Source organism: Brassica oleracea, chromosome C4, assembly GCF_000695525.1.
Source record: "Brassica oleracea var. oleracea cultivar TO1000 chromosome C4, BOL, whole genome shotgun sequence".
Taxonomy (NCBI): Eukaryota; Viridiplantae; Streptophyta; class Magnoliopsida; order Brassicales; family Brassicaceae; genus Brassica; species Brassica oleracea.
The window spans coordinates 28,397,081-28,405,429 of NC_027751.1; the positions used below are offsets into that span (position 1 = coordinate 28,397,081).

General features: G+C 36.1%; 1 long non-coding RNA gene across 6 annotated transcripts; it reads left to right on the plus strand.

Moving 5' to 3' along the window:
* Positions 1-1,068: 1,068 nt before the first annotated feature.
* LOC106341844 lies at positions 1,069-3,223 on the plus strand. 6 transcript variants are annotated; one of them, XR_001269777.1, is made up of 9 exons: positions 1,073-1,278; positions 1,356-1,459; positions 1,649-1,739; positions 1,901-1,966; positions 2,061-2,143; positions 2,216-2,333; positions 2,414-2,570; positions 2,670-2,952; positions 3,026-3,223. It is a non-coding gene; the product is annotated as an uncharacterized LOC106341844 (long non-coding RNA). The 6 variants fall into 6 exon arrangements; XR_001269775.1 differs by having other exon boundaries at positions 1,074-1,278; positions 1,649-1,966; positions 2,670-2,784; positions 2,860-2,952; XR_001269774.1 differs by having other exon boundaries at positions 1,074-1,278; positions 1,649-1,966; positions 2,670-2,784; positions 2,868-2,952.
* Positions 3,224-8,349: the final 5,126 nt, after the last annotated feature.

Here is an 8,349-nt window from a genome sequence, read left to right on the forward strand (position 1 = left end):
TGGTCGGAACTGTCTCTGCAACTCAACAGCTTTATTCATCGCCAAGAATAAACGTCAATAATTTTCTACCATACGTCGATTTGACGATCGGATAGATGATCTGAAAAGCTGGCAACGAGATCTTTCCAATGATATCTCGCCCGTTCTCTAGTTCCTTCTGAATCAACGGTAAAACACTGATGAAGTTGACTGTTCGCGGATCCGATCTGTAGATATCAGTCCCAAAGAAACAACCATATCTCTTAGATAAAAATTCCAAATGACGATCTGCTTTCTGATACGCATAGATCTATGAGTGTAGAACATAACCTCAAAATTTAGCTTCGAAATACTCATATTTGAATGATCGTTCTTCTGTTCCTCCAAAACGTATCTGCAGAGCTCTACTCTCTCTTTTCGGATGGTGGGATGGCTTCTCTTTCATGATGGCTATTTGTGGCTGTTCTGGTGACGTTCCGGCAGGGCTTTGCCATCCCCAAAAGTTTCTGTCAGAGGCCACCACGAAATCTCATCTTAAATAAGAAAACCTTAGGATTTTCTATAATATAATTTGGTCTTACTGGGCTAGATTATCCCGGGCCGAGATTTGGGTCGTTACAAGATCATAGAGTGATGGTGACGACGTCCACGAATGGAGGGCTTGTCGGTGATGACGGAGTTCAGCCGGTGATGACGAAGATCTAGATCCACAGGAAGAACATGGGTTTGGGTTTCAGCCGCCCGACCCATAGCTCCGGTGACAATGACTCGAAAGCTTCTCGACAAGCTCATAAGTCAAAGATAGATTATTGGTGAATAAATGAATAGGTTTTTGGTGTATAGTGCAATTTATTAATATAGATAAAAAAATCATAAAATCTATATAGATAAAAGTATTGTTTGCCTCTCTGCTGTTGCTGCCACGTCATCAATTAGTGTCATCCTGTGCCGCCGCGTGTCCGCCGAACAAAACTCAGCGTATCACTTTATTTTCGAAATCGGTTTGGGCTTATACCTTCCCATTTTGTTCTTAGCGTATGGCTTTATTAAGCCTGGTCCAATATCTATGTCAATATTGTACAAAACGCTGCGTTTCTTTTTTGTTTCAACAATCTCTTTTCTCCGCCGTACCTATTCTAGGTTTTTTCTCGATTTGTTCATCTTCTTCCATACAATCCAGAGATCAATCGGTTACGGATTCAATCCTCTTAAATACCTTCTTAAATCTATCTTCAATGACGCCTTTTCTCTTCGAAGGCTGTGGATGTTCGAGTATAAAAAGTTAAGCATCTCTACACTGTGAGTCATCCAATCAATCGATTAGAACAAATCATTCATTCTTTACCTATTCATTCGTTTTCCTTTTCGATTCGAAGTCTGTCAGGAGTTCGTTTTTCCATGGATGAGGTCAGGCTGTTGCGTTTCTGGGAGGCGAGGTGATGAGCTCATGTCCGTCGATATGCTTTTGCTTGATACAAATGTGAGTTCCGTTTTAGAATTTCCGGTAGTCTTGAAATTTATTTTCCACTTTCTATAAGAATTTGCATTGAGCATTAATGATCTTTTTAATGATTATTGCGATTTCCATAAACGTTTCAAGCAAGGGTAATCCTCTTACGTTTGTCATCATACTAACCGTCAACTAATTTACGTTTTCATTCATTCATAGATATCATTGGGGAGATCACGGCTGTTAAGAGTTCTGTCAGTGACCCTCCGGCAGACAATAATCACTTGATGGCGACCATCAAACTGGAAAAGTAAGTAATTAATAATTTTTTTGAGCCTCTTTAAATGAAACATATCTCATGCACCCTCTTTACTGCAACTACCGTACCAATCACATTCGTATCAGTTATGTATTGATGTGTGCGTGACTTTGAGTTTGTTTGACTCCCATGCTGTTTCGTTTCACCGCAAGCTGGAATCCATGCGAGGTGAACCAAGAGTTGTTGTTGCGACGAGCTTAATCCTAAAATAGTTTGAGGTATTTGGTTATTATTTAAATTTAGAGAATCTCTAATCTGATTGGAATACGAGTCCAGTATTTGTTGATACTTTTGTCAAACTTTATCATGCAGGCCGTTTGTTCCTTAATGCAACCTCAGGAACACACATTTATTTCGATAAAAATACTATTGTAGGAGAGGTCCCTCTTTTACAAGTAAGTAGCATGGTGATTGTATATGTAATCATTCGTATACTGATGTATCCAAGATATTGTTAAACAACGCAGGTTGGTCTCCACAGACACTGTGCTTCAGTCAGCAGCTCCACTTCTGAAAGCATCTGCCAAGGTTGAGAATCTGACAATATCCGAGCTTAATGAGTTTGTCATAACTGCTCCATCTCAAGTACTACCTTTAGCCTTAGGATTTTTTTTTTTTATTACATGGTTGATACCATTGATATGGTTCTGTATTCCAACATGTAGGACATTGACTTCATGTGTTCTAGGAAAGTTACTGGCATCAGGATGGACAAAGGGTGGTGTTATGTTGTTTGCTCTAAGTGCACAAAAAACGGCAACGCACAGACTCAGCATTCACATGTGTGCACTGCAACAATACAAATGCTGTTGGTGCCCTCCGGTATGTAACGCATAGTACTATATTATTCATGTTCGTTCCAGTATGTGTCCACAACCATGTTACAGCCTGTCCTTTAGAAAATTGATTATTGGTTTCTAGATATCGAGTGGAGTTGGGCATAGCTGATGATACTGCTGAGAGCGTTTTCGTTTGTTTTGATGGGGTGATGACGAAACTTCACAACGTCAAAGCAAATGAAGCTGATCATATGTTGGTAAGTTACATTATATCTCTCAGAGTCGTCCTCCCCGTGTAAGTTCTACCCAAGCGATCTTGATTTAACAACTAGGCTGACAGCTCCACGGCAAGTCATCAGCCTTACACCATCATACGGATCCTTAACTGACGTGATCGTGCACCACTCCCTGATTTCGTTGATAGTGTGAGTCTTGTGATTGTTCTGTTGTGTCACTTTCATGTACTGTAAATTAATATAGATTATTATACATGATCAGGGAAACAACGTGGACAAGGGGAACGACATATAGAACCCATTACTCTACAATTCATCCTTACTTTAGTGGTTTCAAGCCATGCATATTAATTAAGATTTTTGAGTGCCGTTTTAAGATATGTTTTTTGGTCAATGTGTTTAGAGAAGCTAAATTAGTTTTGTTAGATTTAAGAAAAGAATATAAAGATATATAATTGAATTTGCATTTTTCTTTGTTCTGCAAGAGAGAATGATCTCTACTATATATAAGATTTTTGTAAGGAGTAAGATGCATAGGACAAAAAAAGTTAATATACACAAAAATATAGGTTTATGTTAGTACACACAAAAATAAAAAAACATAAAAATTGACTATCGAATTAATTCTCCCATGATTGTAGAGATATGTAACATTTAACAACAAGTTTAATTGGTTTTTCTCACCTGCTAGATTTTATGGTTATTGGCGGTTGTTGATATTTTACAATAATCACAAAAATATTATAAATCGTTCTAAGCCTTTTAAAATTAAAGATGGTTTTTACTACGGACAACTGCGATGAATAAAGAAATATATTAAAAAAAGATGGTTTATACTACGGACAAACTCATAAGTCGAAGATAGATTATTGGTGAATAAATTAATGGATTTTCGGTGTTTAATACAATTTATTAATATAGATAAAAAATCATAAAATAAATTTATAAATTCCAGTTACATAGCTAAAGTGTTGAACTTTCAATCAGAATTCAGAAATAAACTTTGACGAAGAAGAGCCAAAAAGCTCTGCTCCAGAGATTTTGATTTTCATCATAAGTTTCTTCAGAGATTGAAGGTTAAGAGAAATTAGGGCTTAGCTTTGTCGAAGTCGTGTTGTGAGGATGTAGATTAGTCGATGTCGTATAAAAAAAAACAAAAGAAGTAAATTGAGAAATAGTAGTTATGCAAACCATGTTCGTTATCGTTAAGCTTGGTTGTTGTTAGGAAAGCTGAAGGGCAAATAAGATAAATCACACAAAGAAAGTGTGTTACATGCATATGCATGAAGTGTACCTACGTGTAATTCATATCTTCAAAAGTGTTCTTTGATGTATTTTTTTCTTACTAGTTCTTAAATTTTGGTTTCAGTTCGCACTATTTATGTATTTGGTATAGTTTTTCGGTTTTGGATAAATGTGTCCAGACTATCTTATATAGAAATTCATAGAATTTTTTTATTTGGTTTCAAAAATAAAATGCGCTTTCCAAACGCGGATCAAAATCTCGTATATATGTTTAAGGGTGGACGTTCGGGTACCCATTCGGGTTCGGTTCGGATCTATTCGGTTTTTGAGTTTTCGGAGTCAAAGATTTCAGCTCCATTCAAATATTTTTAGTTTTAGTTCGGGTTCGATTCAGATCTTTGCGGGTTCGGTTCGGGTTTGGATACCCAATTAAAATTATTTTTAAAATTTTAAAATTCATTATACAAAATATTATATTACATACAAATTTGAATAACATATGCCAAAACACCTAAACTTAACATATAATTTGATTTGGTTTGAATATTTGGATAGATAATCAATAAATATTTCAAATAGTTTTGTGTTTTGAATATATTTTAGCTATTTTATACCTTTTTTTTTGTGGAACAAGGTGGTTACACTCCATCAAGGAGAAATTGTTCCAGAAACAGATAGCATAGAAGTTAAGAGACAACCACATTAAAACTAGAAGAGAATACAGCTGGACTGGATCAGAGGAAATACACAGCAGTGTAGCAATTCCTGTGAGATAAAAAGGGAGGCAAGGTCACGAGCATCTGAGAACACGTTCAGAGATCTATAACCACTGTTTGAAGCTGTAGACAAAACACAAGCAGCCACCACCACATCTTCAAGTAAAGAAATCCAGTCCTCGAGACTTCAATATATTGAGATTTGGAGGAGGGCAAATTGGGAATCAGCTTTCATTAACCCTAGAACCATTGAATGGTCAATAAACGCTCGTAAGGCTAAAGCCCGTGAACTTTTCAAGACTCTGCTCCACTAAGGAGGAGAGTAGTACCGGTTTGAAACCCGTACACGTTTCACCTCTCAGATAGAGGAAAAGTGGAGGAATGAAAATCTCTCCCAAAAGAGATGATGGAAATAGTGATCTCTCCCGAAGGGAGGAAGGTACAATTTTGATGGAAATTTTCTATCTTACAAAGAAGAGGAAGATGGAAAAGAATCTTTCATGGCCTCTGCATGAGGAAGTTTGGCTAACCTTTTTTGAAAGAGAAAAGGCTAAGAGACTACAATCTTCAAGCTGTGATATACTCCAGCAAAATATTGATATCGATTTGACTTTTGCTCTTGTCGGACTCGAACTTTGATGACGTGTTGTTCTTGACATTTGTAAATTAACTATGAAGAGAGCAGCAATGAGAAAAACTTGTACTTTTGAAACTATCCCATGAAGCTCGATTGATGAGGATATCATCTCCAATTCCATAAAAGTTTTTGGCAATGAAGGCCAGGAGAATAATAGACATATCCAATATGTTGGTTGATGAGCATAAGCCACAATGACAAGTGACAAAGGATGGAAATCCAACAATGGCGAGCAGGTCATATTCACAATGGCAGGTAGAGAGACGATCTCATGGGTTTCATTCATGGGCATACTCGTTGAGGAATTCTTCAAGCACAAAGAGGGAAAGATTAGCAATAGATCTTGCTTCACACCGATGGACATGGAGATGAGCTTGACGACAGTTCTTGAGAGAGCAAGTATCGAGTTCAGGTAGAAACTTCCAACCCCAACATTCCCGTGTTGGAGAGAGAGAGAGAGAGTTGACTGAGCCAAATCCGAGCCGCTGGTCACTGAAATTTAATAAACTTGGAAGGAGAGAGCAGTTATCGGTGTGTGCAGCTGAGAGCATTCGCTTTGAACATGGGTTGGACAGGAGGTTCCTCGCCGAGATGCTTGGGTCGTCTTGTCCAGAACAAATCTGGCGAGAAAATAACAAGAAAGGTCGGTGTGGAAGCCACAGTCGCCCCAGCTCCCGTCATAGCCGATCTTCCCGGTAGGGAGAAAAGTCATCGTCCAAGACGAAGAATAGAACACAAGTTGAGGAAGCTTCAGATTTGGCAAATTTAAGAATTGAGAACACCGCACCAACGTAAGGGAAATACAGGTCTCCAGAAACAGATCTTAAGTCAGTCCAGTCATAAAAGATGGAGAAGGTGGAGGGTCCGGTGTCTCAGGCGGTTCTGGTGGTTGAGAAAATCGAAACTCCAGAGGAAGCGGCGGCTTTGAAGTTAAACCCTTCACCTTCAGACTTAAATCAGCGGTAGATCTTTCTAATGGAATAGCACAGCCGGATGAGAAACGTAATCTTCCAAGTTGCAGAAGGTCTTCACCTGTTGGTGAGAAGATTCTTCGGGTAAACCCAGCAGAGATCCCGAGAGTGAGAAGCATAGCTTCTCAGGATGAAAGACCGGCGGAGAGGCTCTTGCACCACTCGTCCATTCTAGATCGGAGTTGAAGCTTTCGTTGATGGCAGCCACCTTGGAAATCGTGCCTGGGAGAAAAAGCTAGGGCTTATGGGCAAATTTGGTTTTAGCTCTTTTATACATTTATTTTTTGACTATTTGTATATATTTTCAAGTATTTTGGATAATTTAAAAATATCTTATATATTTTGGATGTTTTTAATAGACATTAATCTAAAATATATTTATATAAAGGGGTATAGAAATCTATTTCGAATACATTCGGGTACCCGAAATACTTCGGTTCCGGTTCTTTAGATACCAAAATTTTGAACCCGTTCGGATATTTAATCAATTTCGGTTTGGGTTCGATACTACTTTTTTGGGTCGAGTTCGGTTCAGTTCTTCGGATTTGGATTTTTTGTCCAGTACTCCTATGTACGTTAAAGACCAAAGTAATATACCAAAAAGTAGGCCTGAGACTTTTATCCGAGATTCGGATTCGATCCGGATCCGATCCGAAAATCCGGATAACCGGAGGGGCCGAATCCGGATCCGGATAATAAAATGGTGGATCCGTCAAAGCCGGATCCAGATCTGGATATCTTAATTTTTAAGTTCGGATATCCGGATCCGTAAGTTTTATTAATAAATATTTCAAAAATAGTAATATCTATATATAAAAATTAATTTTATTTAATATATTTTCATTTTAATAATAGTATATATAAATTTTATGTAAATTTTGTAATATTATACATAAAAATAATTAAAGACATTATATGTATATTTTTTAAAAAATTATTGTTAAAATTATATATATATATTAATATTCTTTTTATTTATTTTAAGGATCCAAATTCGGATCCGGATATGCGCCGGATATTGCAATTTTTAGAAGGATATCCGACATCCGGATATCCGAGAACCTCGGATCTGGATAAGGATAGTAAAATTATGGATCCGCCGGATAAGGATCCGGATCCGGATACTTTAAAATTGCTCGGATACCCGATTCGTCCCAGGTCTACCAAAAAGGGTTCTAGTCAGAGGTTGATCAAACATTCGGGTTGTCTTAATCTTATATACTAATCAGAAGTCACAACCTTGATTCATGTATGATTTTTTAAAAAATATACCTAATGTACATATTCCTATAAAGTCATGTTATTATTGGTTGTTGTATTTTAATGAATTTGAAAATCCTAACTAGATTTAGTGTTATTGGTTCTATAATTTCCAAATCTGTATTAAAGTCATGTGTTATTAGTTTAATGATTCATAAATTCTATATCAAATCAAGTTTTATTCAATCATACAGATTTATTAATAAATTTGATTTTATAATGATTTGAATGGATTTGTTTGAATTTTTTAGTTAAAAATACAAAGACTCAAATCTAAGGAAAAACCTCCGGATTTGCATATTTGACTTGGATTTATAAATGCTATATGGATTTCTAAATCAATCAAAATATATAAACCAATAACAGCTATCTCTAATTTTATCATTTAAATTTTGGGCCTAGTAGAAATTTTTATTGGGCTATAAATAATTGGATTTAAACAATAGATGATCCATTGAATTTATAGATAATATAAATTAAATAGATATAATTTAATATTGTAATACTATACCTCTATATGTTAAATATTTAAATATTTACCGATGTTAACTTTTAAAATTATAAATATTATTTTTTAAATAACAAAAATCATATTTTCTAACAATGATTAATATTTACTACCTTAAACAAATGAAAACAAATTTTAAACTATATAGTTTATTTTAGAAATTAAACAAAAACTAAACGTTTAATTATTTACTAGATAATATAGCTCGGTCGCTAAAGCCAAGCTCGGTCGCTACGTAGCGACCGAGCT